We start from the raw sequence: 24,442 nt of genomic DNA, 5'->3' as shown, positions 1-24,442 counted from the left end.
TATCCTTTATAGATGTCACATTCTGAATGCGGCTCTGTGGCACGCCCAGGTATGTATAAGTCTCTCCAGCGCAATGGTATCGTATAGCGCTTCTATCAACGATCACAGGATCTTTAGGGATGCCATTAAGTTTTCCTCGCTTCAAATAAACCTTGGCGCATTTGTCTAACCTAAATTCCATTCCAATTTCCTTAGTATATTGTTGGATAATCCCTAGAGCTATATCTAGTTGCTCTTTGTTTTTAGAATAGATCTTAAGATCGTTCATGTAACATACATGAGCCACCTTGTACTTTCGATCTGCAGGTTTATCGAACAAGTACCCGTTGGAATGGCGAAGTGCTAGAGATAGTGGCAATAATTTAAGGCAAAAGAGAAGTGGGCTCATGCTGTCGCCCTGAAAGACACCTCTCTGAAAGATGACTTTGTTAGCTGTCACACAATTTTTTTCATATAAGATAGTAAAACTGGTTTTCCAAAGCGGCATCAATCTCTCTATACACCTAACGGTTTGAGGATGAACCTTTAAGCTTTGCAAAAGACAGATGATAAGTCTATAGGAGGTCGAATCGAAAGCTTACTGATAATCAATCCAGGCCATCGATAGGTGACGCTGGTAGAATTCTGTATCTTTGCAGAGACATCTATCGATAAGCAGGTTCTCCCGACATCCCGCTACGCCTTTCTTTGAGCCTCGTTGTTCATACATTTCTTGGCACACAGGTTCAATTGCCCGAACAATCCTATCATTTAGGATAGCTGTGAATATCTTATACAGTGTGTTCAGACAATTGCTTGGCCTGTAATTCTTCGGGTCAGCTAAGTTGCCTTTTTGCAGCCGAAGTATTGTGCGCCTTTCCACCAACCACTCCGGAATTGGTTCTTCCGACATTAAATATGAGATAAAAATACGGGCCAAATGCTGATGGGTTAAAGGAAACTTCTTCCACCAGAAGGTCTTGATACCATATGGTCCCGGAGCGGAATAGTTCTTCATCCCTCTTAATACTTTTCTCACCTCCTCGGTAGTGATGGGTGGGCATTCTTCATAAGTTGTTATGAGGACATCACACAGCTCCTTAAATCTATTTATATTTTCTGAGGCTTCGTCCAGTCTATGATGCACTTCGTAGATTTCTCTGCAAAATACTTCGACCTCCTGTGGTTTAGGCGGGTGGTTGGCAGTAACTGGAGGGTCTTGGAAGAGCCGAGATGGGTCAGAGAGAAACTGCTGATTTTCTCTGACCCACCTGCGAAAAGTGCGATAGCTCCGGGTGTTTCTCGCACCACAGAGCATGCAGCCGTGCCATGTAACCTCGTTCAGGTGCCACACTCGTATCGTAGCACTCTAGCAAGTCGCTATTTAGTTGCTCCGTCCACCTAAAGGTCCCGAGATTTCGCCGATCCATTGCATTGAATCAATCTTCATTGGCTCCCCCAGCTCTAGAGTGGTCGACATTGTTGGCTGACCCATTGTCGGGAGCCCTGTGCGTTTATTTATTCGAGACGCATTTTAATATTTTTAGTGCAGTGTATATTTATAAAGAATGTATATATAGTTCCAAAACCTCAAAAATAAACCTACCGGTTTTATTGTAGATCCTTTTTCTTAATTTTTACAATGAAACATCTCTACGTAGCAACTCACAATTCATCTTTTAAATTGAACCACTGCACTAAATATTTCATTTCGTACATGTTCTGATTTTATATTTTTAAAATAGCCTATTCTTAAGTGTGCAATGCATAACATCAACTTGACACTTGACAACCATCAGAACAAAACGCACAGTTAGGTTATGTTACCCATGTTTCTCCCTTACATGTAAAAATCAAAATCCATTTGACACAAAAACTTCTACGAAACTATAAAAACATTATTAAGAATTGTTGTCAACATTTCATGTGACTTTCATTTTTTATCATCTGATCAAACATTTTTAGTTGTTATTATTATGTAATTTCAAAATACGCGAGAGAAAAGTACGTATGATTGACAGTGCCTTCAAGGCGTTGCCAGTTCATTTGCGAATATGTAATCATAGCCGTGTAATGGACCATCGACATTGATTCAAGAATAATTTAAAACAGTTAAATATTAAAGTAATTTTCAGACCTACTAAATTATAATGAACTGTGCCGTTGCAGTGCCACCTTCTGCAGACTTGGTTGAATGTTACGATCAGCAAACAGTTGACTGTTAAGCCGGAAAGATGGGAATTGTTTTGTCAAAAAAAAAAAAAAAAAAAAAAAAAAAAAACCCGGAAAATTGGGGGAATTCAGTTTTTGACCGCGAAATCGTCCAATTTCTAGTAGAAAATCCTATTAAACTATTCAATTGTGTCAAGTGATCTATCATGAAATTATACCATTTGCAATGAGTTCGGCTGGACATTATTTAAAATTCTCGATATATCAATTATATAAAAATTGTTGCAAGTATTACATACTTACGCCTAAAAAGTTATCCAGATGGATGATACAGGGCATTAATCATCACATTTATGGCCGAATTGTCGACTCAGAACACTTTATTCGTCAAAATAATGTTGACAGCAGACACAATCTTTAAAAGTCGCCATGGTCTATAAAGTTAGTAGGTGCGTTGACAAAATAACAACGTAAAGTTTCGGCTTAGGGATGTCCGAAGATGATTGTCACAGCGGAAACTTTTTGTTAGATCTCTCAAATTATTTTCAATTTATTCACAGGAACCCGTGTGGAAATAGCCCGGATTAGCTCTGGTACAGCAAGGTTTCTGGTCGGGGACTGACCGGGCTATGCTTGTTTTTTAAGAGCCTAGCCGTGCGCTGGTCGGATGCTCGCTAGGCAAAATTAATGCAAAACCTCAGTCGGGGGCTGACTGGACTCTGATCGGAGAAATCTTATGATCGAATGCTCCGGCAGTAGCTGGCCGGGCACTGTTTGGCAATAATAAAATGGTTAAACTTTGTTAATAACTTCATTACTTTTTCTGATTTCATTAAAAAGTGCATGCGTATACCCGATTCGTGTATTTTATATTTACATAACGCCGCATAATAATAAATAATTAGAAAAATAGAACTTAAAATTTTTTACTTTAACTTTTCTGAACTGTAGCTTATGAGGATGGCTTTTTCAACGAGTTTCAATTTGTCGGTTAGCGCAGTGGTTAGCACTCCCGACTGCTAGGCGTTAGATTTAGGTATAGATATGTAGGTTTGATACCCCGTGGCGTTAGAAATTTTATTTGTAATATAATGTGTAAAAATGTAATATATGTATTTACTCTAAACAGGACTATTAATATTTAAAGTCAAAATACTCGTAATCATTTAAAATTCATTTTTTAAATCTTTTTTGCCTCGCAACGACTAAGTGAAAATATTTAATGTTGTCTGTGTGCTGGGCGTGTGGAATTTCATATATTAATATGCTCCAATTCTACAGCAAAAAAGAATCAAATTGATCACCTAATTCAGTGACTGATGCTCTTTATACAATTGATACCCGAATCATTTAAATCTAGTAAAGCACCAATTGATCTTGTCCGGGCACGGTCGGGCTCCCCGGCTAGCTCCCGGCCATGCTCCATGGCCGGACGCTGGCAAGCACAGCGTGTCGATGATGGTGGATTCCGACCAGAAACCCCGGCCACAGCCCGACTGGAAGTCGAGCTGCTCAGCCAGCTCTTGACTTAAAGCCGGGCTCTCCAATCGTAGACTGGCGAGCCCCCTGACTTAAATTTCCACCCGGTAATCTTTGCATGTAAATGGTCAATTAAAAATCTTGGGATAATGGACAGGTACATATGTATTGAAAGTACGGGATCGACACTTGCACTATTCACGATGTGCGTCAACAAGATTACTTTACCGACCGAGCGCAGTAGCACAATTGAACCTGTCTTTATCTATGGACGCGTCCATAGAAAAGGACACTTCAGATTTCCTTTTCTTTCTATTTCTTGTTTCACTTCTGATGGAAAATTTATTAATTTTAACAATATTTGTATTGTTTACGTTATTTAGTAATATATCGATATTTATAAATAAAAAGCATTAGGAAAATTTTACGGTTAAAATATATTTTTAGGTTATGTTAACCTATCTGCCATCAGCGTCTACCTGGAGATATACAAGGAACACTACTGCACATATTAGAGATAACCGCGTTCATATACTAATAAATAATTAAAATTTGAGGTTGCGCTCATTTCCAATCGGACTAGTATATTCTCGAAAAATTTATCCATTTACTGTATTCTCAATACACGAAAACAATCGACGTTTATTTAATCGATGCTGTTTCAAAGTCAAAAATCGAACGAACCTGTTTTTCTATGTCCACACGTTATGAAAAGAGGTCTGTTCGATTTTCGACTTTCCACACAGTATCTGTTGACCAGCTCTCCATTGTATCAGCCATGATAACCTTCCTGAGGTGGGATTATGATGCCCAGCTCCAATTTAATGGATCAAGTCTTTTTTTTATCGCAAGCTTTTAGACACAGATGTTTGATCGGTTTGAAACGATCGATTGCAACAACCTGTAAATTTTATGTGAAATATATATTCGTCTTTCGAATTCAATGAAAATAGACTGTTACTTATAAAATATGTGTTTCATTTTTTTTCTTTACTGAAATCGAAAGTTATACAGTTTATATCTAGTTTCGTGCATTTTATAATAACTGTTTATTTTAATAAATATAATTGTTTTTGAGACTTAGTTTGATTTTTGCGCCAACCGCGCGTACCCAAATCACGCCCCGCAGTAGCTCAGGACGTCAAAATTGGCATCTGCTCATTGTTGGTCGTAACGTTACACTAAATGGGGTTCGTAATGACAAAATAATAATCGGGAATTATACATATTTTTTCGAATGACCATAAACCTAAACATAACCTAAAATTGTTCGTGCTTGTAGCCTTTGTAAATAAATATGTAACTGGCCATTATCCCAGGATTTCTAATTAACCATTGACATGCAAAGATTCTTGTAGATAAATTGAAAATAAATTATTCTAAAGATTTAAAGAAAAGTTTCCGCTTTGAAAATCAGCTTCGGAAATTCCCAAGCCGAAACTTTACGTTCTTATTTTATCAACGCACCTATTAACATTGTAGACCATGGCGAATAAACAAAAGTGTCTGCTGTCAACATTATTCTGACGAATACAAGGTACTGTGTCGACAATTTGGCCATAAATGTGATGATTAATGTCTTGTGTCATCTATCTGGATTAATTTGTAGTCGTAAGTATGTCATAATTCAATATTTATAGCCGCTTCTTTAAATATAAAGTCAGCATGTGACACTTCGCCTGTACAGTACCCTCCTCCAGGGCATTGCCTGGTATACTTTACATACTTATCAATTACCATAAACCGACATTACCCTTACCCTAGCTTACTTTACCTCGAATTAATTATTGCCTGCAACACTTTTTACCCCCAGTTTTTTCTGTGAATGAACCTTAACTGATCACGGAGAAAATGGAGATTAGGCGAAGACTAATGATCACCTAAAAAGTTTTGTAAGAAAATTTACTGTGGGTTCTTTCTAACATTTATGAAGAACCCAAAGTGAAGATAGTGTCTCGTAGCTAGATGACGATTACTAAACTCCACTAATCATTGACAAACTGCTTCACACTGTATTTACAGTAAAAAGAAGTCTGAATTTTAAGCTGAACTTGTTTTCATTTTTGTCTGGAATAAAGCCGGTAACTTGATTTAATCATGAACATAGGATTTTAAAAAATCATCCTGAATCTTCAAATAAAAATAAGCCACTAATTGGGCTGCATTTTAGTCCATTCGCTTTAAATAAATATTTAATTGTCTTGTCTAAGGGTGAAGATACTTCGAGCTGTAAAAAAGAAGGCAATGAAGCTATTTTTCAGTCCTCGAAAGTTTTAAGTTGTGACTTCGCACTTGCGGCGCCCTCTGCGACGTCATCTGCATAATTTGCATAAAGTTTGTGATGCAACAAGAGTTAAGTGATGTGACACGTGCAATATCTGCAGTTAATCATAAAAGATAATATATTTTCATCTAATAAATATAGTGTGTACTTATGTTCGTTCGTCCTGTGAGCTTTCTTCATGCTTAATTTTCTCACGGTAAGTACCTCTTTACTTTTTTTTGTGGTGTAAGCAATAATCTGACGCCCTCATTTTTTGTATTAATTTATAATGCTAGTTACCTAAAATCATGAGTATATTAATATATTCTCATTATTATTTAAATTTAAATTGATAAAATATATTTACTATAGTCAAAATTACCCTAAATATATTTCAATATTTTGCCTCCTGAAATTTAACGAAATCTATCCTCAATATACGTGTATCGTCAGGATCTCCAGTGTCAGTCCTTAATTTATGTTTGAATATTCTAAATATATATTATAATCAAAGACACATAACCGTGTACTCGAAATATCTGTCAATAATGTTTAGAGTTTTCAATTGTTTTCTATGTTTTAAGAATGAAGAAATATTTTCTTATAATTCTTTGAAAATGTTTTATGAAAATGTTTTAAAAAAACATATTTTTAGAACTATCATGGTCGAAATTTATGACAAATTTTGAAATTCCTATGAAACGACAATATTTGACATTATGCAAATATTTCGTACTTTTTTCTAGATGATTTCGGAGTTTGAATCTGTAATAAGATAAACTAAAGCAGTCATTGAAGGCAATTGAGTAACTGCATTGCCAGTAATGATGTCATATTTTTTAACAGATATTAAGGATCTGGATTGTCTAACGAATGATCAAATGACTAAAAATATTACTGAAAGTCGTTGATTATTTCAAACCAAACGAAAAAGTGGCTGATACGTGTACCACGAGGTACATTGTGCAGATTTTTGATGTACGTATTTATTGCGTCTGTCATTTCATTTTTGAAACCATTACTTGTATTTCTTTATAAAGAATATTTGTTTTTAAATACGAAATAAAAATGGTATATTTCCAAGATGGTACATTAGTCTCAACAACAGTACTTCAAGTTGACGAACCACCGCGTCTAATTGCAATTGAAAGCAGCAATTTGGCTAATTTAAAATTTACAGTTTACATTGATCAGAAAGTCATGTTTTACGTTAATGCCACTAGGGCTCTTATGCAAATGTTCGCCTCATATTGGATTTTCAATGTCGTTTACGCTAGCGAGGCTAAACTAGCATATACTTTCGTTTCGTCTGTTTTGTTCAGTAAAAAAGTTGCTAAGGATTATCAATAGTTCAAGAAGGTATAGACGGCATTAGAAAAATTTAACTTCTTTCAAAATGTTTGCGTATTTGTTTATATAAGACTTAAAGATTTTATTCATATAAAATATGTGTACCACAGCTTTTGAATAAGATTTCTTATTTTTGTAATATTTATATTCATTCCAAACAATTATTTATCCTGATATGAATTACTGGCGTAATAAAAAAAGACTTACGAATATAAGTTTATATTTATAAAAACTTTGTATAACTTGAAATGTTATATGATATATAGTTTAAAGTTCATTCACATTTAGAAAATGTTGAATATTCAATTAGAAAATTTCAGAAATGCATTTAAGTGATTCAATCGAAATTTTTTTTTTATATTCAATTTAAAGCTAAAACACGACAAAAAAAGTTGTTTATTAATCCGGAAGTATAAATAGTACATTTTGCAACAAGGCGCGAAAGGAGCAGATTTTTCCCGCGGGCGGGTTTACTGCCCGAGCGAAGCGAGGACAGTAATCACCACAGGGAAAAATTTCGCGAGGGCAGTAATTACCCGAGGGGAAAATCTACTATTTTCCTGTGTTGCATATAGTATTCTATTCGACTCTCGACCGTGGCCACCTTTTGGCCCTGAAAAGCTGGTCCGACGCATTTTTCTATAGCTTTGTTGGCGCCTTGATTTTGATCGACTAATTTTTACTTTCGCCTCGCAAATTTTACTTTCACCCCGCTAATTTTACTTTCGTACCACTGATTTTACTTTCGTCCCGATAATTTTACTTTCGCCCTGCTAATTTTACTTTCGCCCTACTAATTTCACTTTCGCCCCGCAATTGCGGGTTGCGGGAAATTTATGCTACTTTCACCCCTATTATCAGAGGGAAAAGGTGGCCATTTCGGTCAAGTGTGGAATAAAAATAATTTCATTGTTTAAAATAAATATACTTTAATATAGTTTAAAAACTGTGATATTCAAATCTTCAATAATGTAAACAAAAAAGCACTTTATAAACTTCTCCTTTCAATTACTATAATTGAAAATAAATATGAACTTATACTGAAATAAAAGAATTAAAATCCTAGTTACTATTACAATTTTATATTGAAGAGTTATTCGCCCCCTAGCGTCTCAACAGATATTTCCTATCTACGGCGAGGCTTTTAGCGGCGTGACGTCACAGAGGAGACGCCTCTTCCACCACCATGTCTCTCCAAGGGAAATGTAGGGGACTGCGCTCCTGCCGAAACATCAGTTCTCGCAGAGAATTTCCCGGGTTGGGCGTCTCTGTTCTAGTCTATCCTTGCCCTGAATTTTAGTATTGATTTAGATTTAATTGAAGCAATCTTGACAGTTGATTTTTAAATTCGGATTAGGTCTTAATTTACGTCCATATTCTGCTTGGCGATCGAAAAAGAGTCCATCGAAGAACTACATTTCAGCACATTCTCTGACTTGCAGTTCATTTTCAGTCTTTAACGGCTGAATTTCAGTCATATAATCGTCTTATTTCTAGACTATTATCCTACGCTGAATTTAATCGGACATGATGTACTTTCGTTTACATCCTTAAATCAAGACCGTTCTTGAGCTTAAAATCAGACTTTGTTTTTACTATGTTCTCTACTCGCAGAAAAAAGAACCTTACATTTTCCTGAAAACCAAGTTAAATCTACCGATCTTCCTAGTACGTATATGGACAACATGACAGTTCAGTAAACATTACAATTATAGGCAAATAAGCATGACTATCAATGATGGTTACTAGTACCGATTCTCAAGTGGTGCTGACCTGCGGATCAGTAAATTTTACCGATCCAGTTGCAATTCTGTACAGTTTCTGGATGCTGCATTTACGAATTATCATGTCAATTTAAAGAATAATGTAGAGATCTGAATGATGTTATCAGCGTAGACTACAGTTAAGACATTACTATAAATTGTGAAAAAGTATTTCTAAAAAATAATTAATGAATAAGAGCACGGTTATTTCTTATAAATATTTTCGGATATACTTATAATTAATCGTTATTTGTAAGTTATACTGCTTATAATACAGTTAAAATGTCGCACGCAATGGGGGAAGGGATTCGAACGCATAAACCTAATCACGCAAGTCAACAGTCTTAACCACTACACTAGTATACGAGTTGCGATCTGTAAAATAATTTTGAAATGCATTTGTAACTGAGTGTGGTGACCTCGGGAACGACTTCTGAATACGTAACCATCCCATCGCGACACACAACAAAAGTTCTAGCAGTCACGGCATATCTATATGTCAGCTGAAACAGTCACGGAATAAAAACACGTCTTGCTCCAATAGACTCTCAAGTGTACGCGATCTGTGAATAAGTTGTGCCATCCAAAATTGTATTATTTTTATAAAACCCCTTCCTTGCAAAGTGGGGATATGGAGTAATGTGACGACTGTCACAGGAATGTCAAAAAGGAATGTTTTTCAGGTGATGCAATTCATTCATTGCCGATTGCGTCGTGAATTCACCCGGTGCTCCGCGCGGATAGGTAGCGTTGCGACTTTAGGGGCGAGTTAAGTAAACCGATCGGATCGGTAGCATGTACCGATCTTTCAGTATTGTCCACTGCACTACTATCGTAATCTCGGTTCAGTGGATTTTACATGTCGTTTAGTATGTAATACGAGGGAATAGAGATTTATTTTACTGAAGGATAACCGTTGAATTAACCGTAATTGCATCGTGACATTTACGAAATGCTAAGTGATTGTTTATACTGTTGCTGTTACAAGGAACCCTTTACAATTCTTGATAAGTAAATATTAAATTTCTGTTTTCTGCGTGTACGTAAGAGAATCCGTTAGAAGGAATCCATAGTGTTTTACTACGCATTTAAGGTAATCGTTCCTGTTCTTCTGATCTCAATTTGTCTCTGGGATACATGACTTGAACACCTTAGCTTTGCTACTGATTTTGAATTTAGATTGTGTCTTAATTTAAGCCCACATTGTGCCTTTCGGCTGATTTTCAGACTTTACTGGGGCTTAATTTATTCCTTACAATAATCGTATTGTATGAAGATTATTATGAAACCAATAACTGTCTGAGAATGTGTTTCTTATAGTTCAGTGTTTAGTTGTTACTCTGAATAATAAGCTTTAATATGTTACAAGAATTTTAAATTAAAAAGGACTTTTTCATTATTTAAGTCAAAATTTAAAGACGTTATCATGCCACCGCGTGATAATTGCTGCATAACGATGCCTCAACTGGTTACGTTCCTGTTTTCTTTATCTTCCTTGTGCATTCTTTTCTCACGTCTCTTAATACACATTTTTTTATTTTTAATCCGGACCCGAGAGCCGCTTAACCCGCAATGACGATTACGAGGCGATGTCCTATTCATTGTCTTCCGTGTTCTTGCTATCTCTTCCTCATTTCTCCTCTCGTTTCTTAGTTCTTATTTTTTAATTCCTTCCTCCCTGTCTCTTTCTCTTCACCAAGTCACGGGCGATTAGGACTGTTCTCGCCATGTAAGTGGCGGAAAACTAGCTGTAAATGGGACAGTTTGAAATTCTTTTCCTTGACGTGCTCATCGTTCCTCAGACAATACTTGTTTTCTTTTTCTTTCATTTTCTCCAGACATTTTTGGTTTCCCTTTACATTCTTTCCTAACAAATAGAATTATTTATAAAATTAATACAAGCTTTATTCATTATTGGTGTATTTTAAGGACGAAATAATCGATTTAGCGGTTTTGTGACCCTCTATTTAAACCAATTTCTCATTGTTTAATCAATTAATTATGGTTTTCATAATTTTATCTCTAAAAGTGTGTAAATCGTAGCAGACCATAGTTGTCCATTTCAAAACGCTAAGAAAAAAACATCGTCGAGCAAGAAATATCGACGTCTCCCTTAAATGTGAGTATATCTGCTGACAACGGCTTAAAGAGACTATGTACTATGTATAAGCATAGGAAATAGTCTCACGCATGACGTTCAGGACATATATACTCATATTGAATGGAGGCTTCGATGTATATTCGGTGCTTATATAATAAAAATTACGGTAAAACTGCAAAAAAGGTCGATCACCTTCGATTTTGTTAAAAATCACATATCGTGATTTTTTTCTATGAATATTAGGTTATTACTTTAGTTTTAAATATTTGACCAGATTTGTGTGCATTCAAGAACTTTAAGTTTTCACATGATCTGTTTTGCTGACCTTAATATACATCTGTATTAATTCCACAAGATGGTGTATTAAATTTACTGTACATGAAAATGACTTTACTCACACGTATATTAATTTTTAATCGAATTTTTCTAATAGTGAATGCTACCCCCAAACACCCTATAAAAAATCATTGGAAAAGGATCCGGGTCTCCTCGAGTCAGAAACGTCTTTAACCCATATCTGTCACAGTCAAAATAATAACATAATTGTCACAGGGGGCATTTTGGACCCCAGCGTATTTAAACTACTGTAAAAAGTTTACTAATTACAGTGAGACTCTTCAATAGCCCTCCCTTCTATAGCCATTCAGAGCATTTGGGCGTGAACGAACAACAACGGAGCGGGCTATAATGAGTTAGTTCCCACACACCGTCAGCCCAAAAATCGGCGCAATAATAGAGTTTCACTGTAATATTTTTGTTGACACATTTTTTCTGCATATTTCTTGACGTCTCTTCAAAACAATCAAACGGTACTTTGCGACAAATTTTATTATTGACGCGTTAAAAAAAAATAACGAGAAAACAAAAATTTTACGTTTTTTGTTTAAAAAATCATAACTTATTTAATTTCTAATATTTTTTATTAAAAATTGAACATTGAGTGTATGAAATAGTACTCTTTAAGAGGTATGTTAAGCTGGCACAAGTTGGTTCAAGACTGCTCTAAGACGTAATAAAAATGATTTTACTGAAAATTCACTTTATAGAATAGTTTAGTGCTCATTTAGGGCTCTGGGAATATGATAATTAAAAATTTTTTAAAAGGGTTTAAACAATTATTGTTTAAACAAATTTGCCAAAACAAAATATTTTCTTTTCTCTTGCATAATTTAAGGCTCATTTAAGGCTCCTGAAAAGTCTTAGACCGAAGTTTTGCGCGATATTTCCTTGCACTTTTTTTCTTGTTATATATGGTGTTGTGCCACCTTAACGTTATCAAAAAAACATAAACAAAACCATAAAACCCATTTTTACTCCTCGCATAATTTAGGGCTCATTGAGGAGGTGAATTTTCAGTAAAATCATTTTTATGACGTTTTACAGCAGTCTTGAACCAACTTATTGTTAAGCTATTGAAAACACTATTTTTTACAAAAAATACTAGACTCCAAAATTTAGGATTACGGGCCCAAATTAGTCCTGAACGAGCCCTAAATTATGCGAGGAGTAAAAATGGGTTTTATGGTTTTGTTCATGTTTTTTTATATAGTTAAGGTGGCACAGCAACATATATAACAAAAAAAAAGGGTAAAGGAAAGTTCGCGCGAACTTCGGTCGACGATTTTTCAGTAGCCTTAAATATGCCTTAAGTTATGCAAGAGAAGAGAAAAGAAAATATTTTGTTTTGGCAAATTTGTTTAAACCATAATTGTTTAAACATTTATTTTTAATTATCATATTCCCAGAGCCCTAAATGAGCACTAAACTATTCTATAAAGTGAATTTTCAGTAAAATCATTTTTATTGCGTTTTACAGCAGTCTCGAACAAACTCATTATTAAGCTATTGCAAACACTATTTTTTACAAAAAATAATAGAGCCCAAAATTTGGGACTACGGGCCCAAATTAGTCCTCAGTGAGTCGATGATTTTTCAGGAGCCTTAAATGAGCCTGAAATTATGCAAGAGAAAAGCAAAGACATTTTTTTTCGTCAAATTTGTTTAAACAATAATTGTTTAAACAATTCTTTGTTCCACTCAAATATCATATTTATGGAGCGGTAAATGAGCCTTAACATAGGGAAAACGAATAAAATTGTTTACTACATTTTTACTAGAATTGTTTAAACAAAAATTGTCTAAACAATTTATTTTTATTTTTCATTAGCATATTCCCAGAGCCCTAAATGAGCCCTGAATTATTGTATAAGGTGAATTTTCCGTGAAATGATTTTTAGCACGTTTTACAGCAATGTTCTGCCAGCTTAACGTTAAGCTAGCGCAAATACTATTTTTTACAAAAAATAAAAGAGCCCAAAATTTGGGACTTCGGGCCCAAATTAGTCCTCAGTGAGCCCTAAATTTTGCGAGGATTAAAAATGGGTTTTACGGCTTTCTTCATATATTTTTTATAACGTTAAGGTGACACAACACCATATATAACAAGAAAAAAAGGACAAGGAAATATCGCGCGACCTTCGGTCGATGGTTTTTCAGGAGCCTTAAATGACACTGAAATTATGCAAGAGAAAAGAAAAGAATTTTTGTTTGGAAAATTTGTTTAAACAATTTTTTGTTCTATTCAAATATCATATTTATGGAGCCCTAAGTGAGCCTTAACATAGGGTAAGGGAATAAAATTATCTACTTCATTTTTTACTAGAATTGTTCAAACAAAAATTGTCTAAACAATTTTTTTTCATTTTCATTATCATATTCCCAGAGCCCTAAATGAACCCTACATTATTGTATAAGGTGAATTTTCCGTGAAATGATTTTTAGCACGTTTTACAGCAATGTTCGGCCAGCTTAACATGAAGCTAGCGCAAACACTATTTTTTAAAAACAATAAAAGAGCCCTAAATTATGAAATAGGTTACATCTCTATACCTTGATAGTGTTATGCCAGCTTGACATACCTCTCTTTAAGGTAGAAGTAAGTTAATTAGCCGTCGTTTCAAAAAAGGTATTTATTTGAAGATAAAACTGGGGAAAAGCAGGTGTGAAAATGAAACATAATTATTTGCCTATTATCATGGTTTGGTTGTAAGAAAAAATGATAAAAAAAGTAATACCAATACAAATTTTTATATAATAATATTCTGGCAACGTATTGGTCTCCTTTAGAAAGAGCACTGCATCTTAGTCTTGCAGTCGCTCTCTTATGGATCGACTCTTCAAATTGCAGGCCAAATTATTCACTATTTATTATTGAAAAAAAATCTTTTCAGTTAAATACTAATACTTGTGACTTAATTCACTAAATGTAATAAAAACAATTCAAACAAATTTTTCTTGAATTTACACAGAAATCAACGTTAATGTCACATAGGGATACTCAAGACCCCACCTACAATTAGGTACGCTCTCTACAACAGCCAACGCTATACTGACCTGCTACTTCTATTTCAAAAAGTAGTTTGACATTTCAACTGACACCAAATGGAGTTAAAGGGTCAAATTCGGTTTAGTTCATAGTTAAATATTCTTTGAAAAAAATCTGGGGCCTTCGGGATCCCTAGTGACATTTAAGGGTTAAATCGATATTGGTCTCAATTTGAAGACATCCCGGTCCCATTTCCGCATTTCATTTCAGTTAATGTCCGAATTCGGGTATTTACAACTCGTAGGCATCTCCGAACCCTTTCTAACAGTTTTTTTTTGTTTATAGGGAGAGGGATGTCGAGTTTGATAAGGCTTGTGGAAATGTTGAAAAAAGGTTCGGGGTGCCTTCGAATTCCAAACAAGTTTTCCACAAGATGGTTAAATTAAAAAAAAATAATAAAAAGAAGATAGACATGTTTTCAATAAAACATTGAGCAATATAATTATTAAAAATAAATGTCTTCCTATTTCAAAGAGTACAAATTATTAATAAAGTTATTTATTATACACATACCTTTAGAATTCGCGAATGTAATATGTATCTACAATCAAAGTTTAGGTAATTTAAACAGTTTAAATATCTTTTAAACTATAAAAATTGATTTGATGATGCAAAGGAAGAAACAAAGAGATACTTCAACACGACCATTTACAACTTGTAATTTATACCAGAAATAAATTATTTAAGAAAATTAAAATTGTTTAAACAATTAAAAATAGACCGAATACATTTCACATTAGGCAGGTTCTACAATTGAATTCGCAGAATCTCGGGGACAAAATATGTTATTTTTAGAGGAAATTAGGCCTCTTCCAGATTCTGGAAAGAAAACTGAATTATCCCAATTGGGTCAACATTTATATAAGTTTAAAGAAAAAATGTATACTTTTTTTTGTAAAACAAAGCAAAAAATTCAAATATGTATAACTTCCTAAAAAATGTACAAATCGCAAAAGTAGGTATTTCCTAATTTCCTTTAAAAAACAAAATATTTTGTCCTCGAGCGATTCTGCAATTTCAAGTATAGAACCTGTCACATTTGAAATGGATTTGTTCAATAATAAACAAAAATAAGTAAAAATCTATAAATTATCGATTCACGATTATTTTTGCAAAGAAGATCTGCTATGTTTGATCATTATACTTGATATTACGTACAACACCCAATTAGCAATTTCAGGGGATTCTTTGGGACCCCATAAAAGCGACTTAAACTTTTGTAATATAAAAAATTATGGCAGATTCTTTTTCCGTATAAAGAAAGTATTTTGAATAGGATCATGTATTGTAAATTGTGTTAATACCATATTTTTGCTTTTAAATTCCACATTGAGAAGAAGTTGCCTTTTTTCTACATGAAAAAAGGGAAAACTTCATGTTCTTTGGGACATGAGGTAGCATTAAGTGATTTCGCTCAAATTTAAAGTGCTAGACATTTGAAAAAAACTGGGTTGAGAAAAAAAGATTCAGATTTTTTGCCTTGGACTTGATCCTATTTCCAGACTGTCCGTACGTAAAGAGGCAGGTCCGCGTGGACATTGCTATTCGATAAGCACGGATGACGTAACTTGCAGTTACTAACGCGCGGATAGTGCGGCCCTCGAGCGATTTGTCACACTTGACGGAACAGACCCTTCCGCAAAAACGTTAAACCTGTTATTTTATCCTTAAAATTAATATTAACCGATTTTGCTTAAATTTGGACATACTTTTCTTGTGTATTCGAGCAAAACTAGGCGATGAGAACCGAAAATATATCATTTTTAATAATAAGGGCCATCCAAATGTGCGCACTCTAAAGTTTTTCTGTAGAACCTTTTAAGAAAGTGTGGGTCGGAGGTTGTGTGAAGTTCAATTTCATATCCCTTCTAAACCGGTCTACAAGATATTTTAATGAAACTGATTAAATGGAGAAGATGATTCCAGAGACATTATCCTCATCGACGAACGTTGATCTAACTAACTAGATAGTGCTTAGTAATAGCAATCAAACTTCTCTCTGACTATACGTGTGTACAAGCAACGAGCAAGTTCTCAGAACCTTCGGCGCGGCGCGAGTCACCAAGTATGTAAACTCTAAAGAACTATTCAACGTCTCGGAGTGTTATAGAGAGAGAGAGAGAGAGAGAGAGAGAGAGAGAGATCGAAAGACGAGATGTTAAAGAAGTAGACGAAGAAGGAGAGAGGCCGAAGAAGCAGAAGAAGAAAAAGAAGCTGAGAAATAAGTCGAAGGAATTTTGCCTCGGACTCGGCCCGGTTCCCGCGTGCAATTGCTGCGCGACAATGTGACGTGGTCGTTGCCCCCACCCCCTCTCGCCCTCTTCCTCTTTGTTTCTCTCCCTCTCTCTCTGTCTCTCCTACTTCGTTATCGGGCCAACAAGTTAATCTTTATAAATAGCCTGAGCCCACGGTTATATTTAATCCTGACCCTCGCTTTTAACGTTGATACCTCTACTCCTTGGCTCCCTCTTTCGGCCTCACTCCTTTGCAGTTCTTACTCTTTCCCTATTCCTCTCTCCTGTCCCGTCGCATCATTTCATTTTCTGTCTGGCCGCCACCGAGAATCACTCAGCGCTACTTACGTCAATTCAGATGCCCTGATTTTCATCAAACCCTCCTGCAAATAATATTGAAATGATAAACGGCAAATTAGTTAGTCGCCACTAAAGCTGCTGAATAGGTTCGTTCAAGTATTACGTAATGCCTTTCTTGGAGGTGGGTGGATCTCAATTTTCAAAAAAGTGTAACCTAATACTTGATTGACGAACCAAGACTACAATTTTCAAGATTAGGGCTTGTTTAACGATTAGGGATCATTGGGTCAAGATATTTCCAAAAATCCATTCACTCTTTTTAGTGGCATAATTTAAACAAAAAGAATGTCGTCTAAATTCTAAACATCCTATTGGATGTTATTTGGCAAAATAAGCTCCGAGAATTTTCAAAGTTTAATCGGGACTGAACTTTCTTCAGTCTATGCATGCCAGGGTCAGCCTGAGTTAAACTTGGGGCCCGGACGTCAATAAATGCGGGACTGCCCTTACATTCCTGGGCAGTGTGTCGCTTGTTATATTAAACCATGCGTTTAATAATCTTACCACCGTCTCTTAATTAGGTGAAACGACTTGTGTAGTATAGTTTCCCTCTGTCAATGCATTCAGTTAGGTTCTTCTCATTCTTTTTTCGTCTCAAAATCTTCACTAGAAATAAGTTAAACGATTTAATTTCCTCCGATTGGATGCAGTTTATTTATGTTATATTCTGTAATTAACATTCTTACACAGAAAAAAGACTTTTTCATTTTTATTAGCCGATACGGCGACTAAATTAAATCCTTTTATATTACTTAAATCAATTTTTTGGTGTTCAGTTGTCGTAGAAATGTCATACTCATAATAACGTCATATTTATTATTTTAATGAAATAATCTATATTTTTATTTGGTAAAAATTTTGACTTCATTAAACTCTCTTTTCTTGTATTTTCCTTCATTTATAATTATTAGAAGACTGCGTTTTATTCCCCCACCCATTCCGAAATCTAATCGAAAATTTGGAAAAAAATTCGAACTTTCCTGTAAACTTCCAAGTATCAAATTTTCTTACTATTTACTTCTACTTAATATACAAAAATACCCAAAAAAAGGTTCGTCCCAATATTCTCATCGGCAAACTGCTCTCTAAATCTGAAGTAGTGAAAATTTCACTATTTCAATTAGTAAATGTATGGTTTACTAACAAAATAGTAATATTTTGATGTTTTGCTTTTAAAATAGTAAGTATGTTACTATCAAATAAGTAAAAATTTTACTAATATCAATTAGTAAACACGGTTCACTATTATTTAGTAACTTCGATTTACTAATTCAGTAGTAACATAGCTCGATGACTAACGAATTAGTGAACGGGGGTGAGTTCGACCAATCAGAAGTCATTTTCTTCGATGGCATTCTGCCGTTTCGCGCCAGTCCACGGCGCCAAGCGATGCCACGCCATTTGAGGTTATGCTGGTTTATGCGTCGTATCAGAAGCGAAGTGAAGCTGTGTCGAAGGTCTCAAAATGTTGAATTGTGGTAAATAAGTGTATGAAGGAAAGAATGTATTCTGGTGTCATTGACTAAGTACATAATGATGGTACTTCGTCCAGCAATATGAAAAAAGTTGTTGATTTGTTGGACGCAGAAACTAATTATGATACAAGTAGGCAAGGAATTAACCATGTTTATCGATCAAAGAGTACTACTATTCGAAACTTAAATTTTCGCGTACTGCCGGAAGGATCGAATACTCTCAACTTTATTCAGGAAGTGCCGATCAGTGTTACATTATCTGCGTAAAGGGTCAGACGATAGTTTCGTAGTTCATTCAAAGCGATGGTCGCATACTTCAGATCCACAAAAAGTTTTTACTATTCAATTAGTAAACACTAAAACTGCTAGGACTACTCATTGCTTAGGAGAATTTTACTAATTGCTTAGTGGAATTTTACTAATTGTTTAGTGGAATTTTACTAATTGTTTAGTGGAATTTTACTAATTCGTCAGTGGAATTTTACTAATTCCTTAGTGGGATTTTACTCATTTCACTAGTAGAAAATGTCCACTAATCAAATTATTAGTTTTCTACTAATCGTTAGTGACCGACTTCTTGCTAATTGAATTAGTGAAATTTTACTATCAATTAGTAAAATTTCTCTAATTCAGATTTAAAGAGTGCGTTTTTTCGACCCATGCACTCTGAAATGTACTTCAGAAAAAATTCTAACTTATCACAAAATACTCGGTTCTTGGATTTCCTTATACTCATTACTTGTATTTGATGTCAGGCGGAGACAAAAAAGATGCATCCCGATTTCCTTAAGATAAGTACAAAAAACCCGTAGGTGGATAAAACGCAATCTTTCGAAAAGAATATTAATATGCATCTTTTTCTTTTGCTGCCTGATCAATTGGATCAAGATGATATGCAACGCTTTTACACAGATTTTTTATTTTTTATTTGATCAGCAAATCGTACATCAAAATGGTCCAATTCTCAAGATCCGTTAATTTCCCGTCATGAATTTTCACGAGTAGCAACGTTCAAGTGGAGTTTGCGCAGCCACGCACATTGAAATTTAGAACCTTTAATATTCAAAGAAATTTCCTATATTTTTTTATACAAAAAATCATTCAATTTTGACGAATGCTTAAACTGCCCACACTTTAAGAAACACTTTTTAAAGGTAAAAAACGTTTTGTTGGAAAGTCTTTCTTTTGTAGGACATTCCACTATTTATGTAGAAAGTTCAACTATTTGATTGAAAATAGTATTATTTTCAATAAAATACGTTTCCTTTTATAGAAAAAAATGTTTAACTGAAAATTGAATTATTCTAGTTGAAATTCTTAATTTTAGTTGATAATTCATTCCTTTGGTTGAAAATTTCATTATTTTGTGGAAAATTCTGATTCTTTTAGTGGCACCAATGACGCTAATTCTATGTGAAGCAGTGCGGGCGGATATACTTTAGGCAGGCACCCCCCCCCCCACCTCCTTTTGTTTTTGAGGAAAAATAATGTGATTAGCAAACAAAAAAAACCAGAGTAATTATCAAAATGATAACAATAGTAATAAATTTCTAAGTAAAAACACATTTATTTCCTCAGGCCGAACCCATCACACTCCTGATTCGCGTTTTAGTCAGTTTCATTTTATAAGACACGCCGTCTGGGGTTATGCTAGCTACAGCTAGCGTAACTGCTATTTTTAAAAGCACAGCCATTGATGGAAATGCATGTCTCAATTTGCAGTGATAGAATACTTTAAAAGTTTGCATAATTCTACTGAAATGGCGTAACTCGTTGCACAGAAAAAACTAAGAATAAGATTTGTTACAGGATATTTTTTAGAATGATAAAGTTTTGTTTAGTCAACTTCGCGTCTTTCAAAAGCATGTGTTTGACATGGAAAAGCAAGAGAAAGTTTAACCGATACTTGTGCAAAGATTATCCTGTGAAGTTATTTTTTGTTGCAGAGAATCTTTCGTCGGAAATCGATGTAAAGTTTATCTTCTGTTTTTTCTGTGTGGGCAATTTGAATATAAAAAGGTATAAGAGATCAAATTACATTGCAAATAATCTAAAATTAAAACTCTAATATACTATTTCGTATAAATATTAAACACTTAAATTGTTATGACTTGAATGATTGATTTTTATTAGTTATTCAAAAATTACTTAAGGTTCTACTCAGCGGCACTAACCCCGGAGGAGTATCAACTTCTACTGGGGGGTAGAGATTTCCTGTATGGTGGGAGTGTGGATCGAGAATATCTGAAATATTACTCAATAAAATCATTGTCATTTTACAAATGTTTGAACAACTTTAAATGTTTTTGAAATATTAGGAAACAACGTTTATTCATTATTTAGTTTTTATTAATATTGTAAAAGGTGGAGATCTAAATAAGAGAAATGCTTGAATGACTCGAAAGTAATCTGAATATCTAAAAATAATTAAAATTAATATTATAAGTTGAAAAATTATGTATGGATTCGAGCACATGGCTGGCCTGATGATAAGTTAGACAAATTTGTAATGGATTTCTAAAAAACTGTTTAGGCAAAATTTATTAATCAAACTTTTTCTACGATATTTTTGTTGTAATCGAAAAAATTAATCACGATACGTTTTTGCATCAGTTACTATTGCCAATTTGGAAAAAAATGATTAGTTATTAAAGTCTGATCTACTTTTTCTCCAAATGGAATTTTTTGTACCCGTTTTATTTATGCAGGCATACAACAAAAGAATATATTAGAAGCATTCTCCTTTATACTTCTAAAAATTCAAAGATACTTACGAAATAGTGCTCTTTACATGTAATATTCGCGAACCTGTTGATAAATATAAATTTATTCGTGCGAATTATGAATTTGTGCACGTTCTGTTTTATTTAACTTTCTTGACTTAATTATTTCCCCTCATTTATCGACAACTTATTAGATCGAACTGATTGAGAAGGGGAAAGGAAAACGGTTGCAGTGTGCTTTTGACTGTAAGTCCTTTTTCCAAGGTATTTTTTTTCATTCACACGCTGTTACGCAGCATCACAGAAATTTTATTCATAATCCTCGCATTTCGCGAAGGTGGTGTATAAAGTAAAGAATAACCTTACCGTGACATTCTCTCCTCAACCCCTAACTCGCTTCATTCTACTCCCTCACACTTTCGACCATTTCATTCAAAACTCGAGCACTTATCTGTTCGTCACACACAGGCAGTACCAATATTCACTAGCACGCCACTGACCTCCATAGCATTGGTAGCTGATAATATTAAAGTCAATCTCTAGTTTATAATAAGATGATAACTAGAAGATTTATGAAACACTTGAGAGTTACTTCTATCTATATGAAAAGTTATTGATATTTGTTTGAACTTCTTCTGTAATTAAGTGTATTAAAGGCTTATATTGTATAAATTTATAGGCTTTTTGTAAACGTGCCTAACTTTTTAAGGATAATGTTGAATGTGTATTTTTAGTAGCATACATATAAGCATGTTTTTCTCATTCGTATGGAAATCTTTACGAAAGAACACGTCAACTTTTCTCTGTGTAAACTAGCTAGATTTTCGTCAATTTAATGCTTTAAATTGCTAGTCGACGCGTCGCTTAAGATATTCACGAAATACGACGCGAATAATGGCCGCAGGATTTTTCATTTCGCAAGCTCTCGAGACTTTATACTTGAGATCTTCGTAGAGCTCCTACGTAGACGATTGAATGACTTCCATTTTCCGTGATCATTGCTATTCAGCATCACTTGCACACATATTTTCACAAAATCTCTTTCTTTTCGGCTGCTATCCTTACGTATTCACTGGTCTAAGTTCTCTTTATTATTCTTTTCTTATTGTCTACTCTAGATGTAGAAATGTTGAAATACATTGTTAAAAGTGTTTGTGATTTTATGATACATCGCAATACAAAATGTAATGTGAAATTACAATTTTGGTATTGTGCAGTGAAATTACAATAAACGTATTGAGAATGGAAAGCTTCGCGTGCCCGCCGCTGCGAGGCAGCGCCATATTATAGAGGGTGATTTTTTTAAATTGAAACTTTAAAATATCCCGCAAAATAGGCACTCTATGAAAAAATGTTATGAATCATAATTTAATCACTCTGAGGAGTACATATACTGATGTTAAAATTAGTTCCCCTGCACCGCCCCCTGGGATGGGGGCAAGTTCGCAATCTTAAATGGGAACCCCTATTTTTTATTGCATATTCGGATTTTTTGGATGAAAGTGCGTATGATTTGTCTAAAACATTTTTCTCCTTTCGCGATAGATGGCGCTGTAATCGACGAAATTCAATTTTTCTTCATTTTACTGTTACTAAGAATGCACGCTTACGATCCTGCAATACTCGAAATTGGTCTTAAAACAAAATACTACTTTTACCGTAACCCAGGAAGAACGACGTGGACGTAGCAGTTTTCTGTTCCTTTGGGAGTGCATGATTAACGTGAGTCCCCTTGCCTCTCACCATTCGGGGTGCTTGATTAACGTGATTCCCCTCGCCTCTCACGTTTCTAGGTACTTAGGGAATCATCTTTTAAATAATAGAGCCCAAAATTTGGGACGGGACAAAATTTTGTTGTACGGGTCTTTTTCTTAGGTTGAATGCTGCCATCGGTAGTAAATTTTTTAATAGTATGATAAAATGAAGCACCTGACACAATTATAGTTGGAAAATGCTGAGCGTAGAGATTAACAGCATTATCAAGATGTCTTCCAGCTTCTTCATACACCAGAACGATTTCAATTTTTTCTTGTACGGTTAGATACTCCATTGTAAAGTAGTGTTCGGAATAATCTTTGATCTAAGTAAAATGAGTTTTGTCCTGAATGTATTTTTTATAATTTACTGTATTTAACCCTTTATGGCCCCTGGGTGCCATATGACATCGCTGCGAACGCAGACGCATAATTATTTGTATCGCTCTTGAGCGGCTCCCAGTGATGCCATATGGCATCATAGCGTAGTTCTAAAACGGCTGAACGCGTCTTGACAAAACCTGACACCTACTACATTGATACCCAAGTCATCATTATACTTGAGTTTCATGAAAATTTTGAGACGAAAAAAACCTTGGGCGCTGACGAGGTAAGAAAAGAAAAAAGTAAACACTTTCGTAATGTTTCTATATCCTCCGCTAACCTCAGTCTCCAATAATGCCAGAGCTAAAATTTAGGAATATTCAGGAAACACTGTTAATGTAAACGTATTACTTAATAATTAATTCTCAAGAGCGGACATACATTTTGACATGTTTTTCAAAATAATAATTACCAAAGAGATCCGAAGCTCTATTGCGCTTATTTTTAACCGACTTCAAAAAGAAGGAGGTTTCGACCTATGTTCGTCGCGATGTATCTTTTTATGTACGAGCTTTCATTGCACTCGTTCAACGATTCTGTAGCGATTTGAAAAATTCTTTTTTTCCGTGACCAGTCATGTCACAATGAAAGTGGTGTATTTTTTATTGTTAATGTATTGCGGAATGGTACGCGTGCATTCTCAGTAACAGTAAAATGAAGAAAAATTGAATTTCGTACATTAGAGCGCCATCTATCGCGAAACGAGAAAAATGTTTTAGACAAATCATACGCATTTTTATCCAAAGAATCCGAATCCTACGACCCCTACCCCCAGGGGGCGGTGTGAGGGAACCGATTTTAACATCAGTGTATGTACTCCTCAGAGTGATTAAATTTTGATTCGTAACATTTTTTCATAGAAGGCCTATTTTTCGAGATATTTTAAAGTTTTAAGTTAAAAAATCACCCTGTATATGTACACGGTAAAAAAAAATTGAGCTGTGACAGGGATATTATTCCTTATTATAGCCAAACATTAGGCTGAAAACGAACGAAGGAATTTAGAAAGATCCCTGGATC

The 24,442-nt window shown here is 34.6% G+C and overlaps 1 protein-coding gene across 2 annotated transcripts in view; it reads left to right on the top strand.

Annotated features, from left to right (window-relative positions):
* Positions 1–24,442, top strand: part of LOC117177542 (serine/threonine-protein phosphatase 4 regulatory subunit 1-like) — a 414,898-nt gene that overhangs the window by 28,057 nt on the left and 362,399 nt on the right. The gene's annotated exons all lie outside the window — the stretch shown is intronic.

Source organism: Belonocnema kinseyi, chromosome 7 (assembly GCF_010883055.1).
Source record: "Belonocnema kinseyi isolate 2016_QV_RU_SX_M_011 chromosome 7, B_treatae_v1, whole genome shotgun sequence".
Classification (NCBI taxonomy): Eukaryota; Metazoa; Arthropoda; class Insecta; order Hymenoptera; family Cynipidae; genus Belonocnema; species Belonocnema kinseyi.
This window is presented reverse-complemented; position numbering and strand designations above follow the sequence as displayed.